Here is a 1367-nt window from a genome sequence, read left to right as displayed (position 1 = left end):
TTTTCTTCTTTTCTAACCTCACTAGTCTCTTCTTTTTCTTCTTCTTTTTTATTTTCTTTTTCTTCTTTATTTTTAATTTTTTCTTCTAATCACTCTTTTTGTTTTTCAACTTCACCTAATATCTTCCCACTTTGAGTTGTAATACTTTCTCAAAATTCTGACTTGACTAGATAAGTTCTTGTCAAGTTGTTGATTTGTTCTTCTATTTTAGTGATAGCATCACTGGTGTTCTGCTGATGGTTGATAGTAGTTTGCATGAACTGGTTGAGACTTTTCTCTAGTTCGTCATGATAAGTGTGACTTGATTGGAAGGCATAAACATTCTGGTTGTTTGCACAATCATTACACCAAAAAATTGCTCTATTGGTTTGCTCTATTTGTTTAGGTAGACCCTGAAGTTTTTGATGGACCGTATTGAGCTTGAGTTGAAATTCTTTGATGAATTGCTCAATTTCTTGTTGTAAATCAACATGTTGGTCCATTTCTGAAAATTGAGATCAAAACGAATCGTTTTGTATATTTCCAAAAGAAAAGAGATTAGTATGTAAAGAAAACTTAATTTACATCTTTGTACAAATTAAAACAATTTGTAAAGAAGCAAGAATAAATTTATGCACAATTATTTGACGAATTACATATAAATATGAAATGTTCTATTATTTAAGCAATTCCCCGACAACAACGCCAATTTGTTGAAAGGTTTTACTTGGGGGAAGGTTTCCCCTCTCAACAAATCATCCTGGAAGTAGTGCCAATTTGTTGAAAGCTGAAATTCCCTCAATTCAGTGTGTTTTCTTTTTATTTTGTGTAGTAAGTGAACTCAGTTTTATTCTTTGTTTGCCATCTCGGCTTTGTTGAAATAAATTCCGCCAGTATAATGGTTTCAAGAATATTCCAGTTACAACTTACTTCTAATAATAATGTGAATAAGTTATTCTTTCTTTGCCCCATCTGGGCTTTGTTAGAATAAATTCTAACGCCGGTACAATAGTATCGAAGCAATCCCCTATTACATAATTATTAAGTACCTTTGAATACCATCTCGGTTTTGTGGAATAAATTCCAACACCGGTTTAATGGTATTCTAATGTACAAAAGTGATGAATAGTTAGTTGTTAGAAACAAATAAAAATAAAGAACAAAAGAATAATAAATTTGAGTGACCTTTATTTATTTACTCCCTTTCGGGTTTGTTTTATTAAAAAACCAAACTTCTTCCTTAAGGAAGGTTGGTATTAACGAATAAGTAAATGGTGGAATGTAAATAACAATAAATAAAAGTTAGTAAATTAGCTTCATCACTTATGTATATTAAAAGGTGTTTTCAACAAATAAATTTATTGATGACACTTTACTATTTTACAATG

This window comes from Lupinus angustifolius, chromosome LG15, assembly GCF_001865875.1.
Source record: "Lupinus angustifolius cultivar Tanjil chromosome LG15, LupAngTanjil_v1.0, whole genome shotgun sequence".
Classification (NCBI taxonomy): domain Eukaryota; kingdom Viridiplantae; phylum Streptophyta; class Magnoliopsida; order Fabales; family Fabaceae; genus Lupinus; species Lupinus angustifolius.
The sequence above is the reverse complement of the archived record's forward strand: the minus strand, read 5'-3'. Positions refer to the sequence as shown.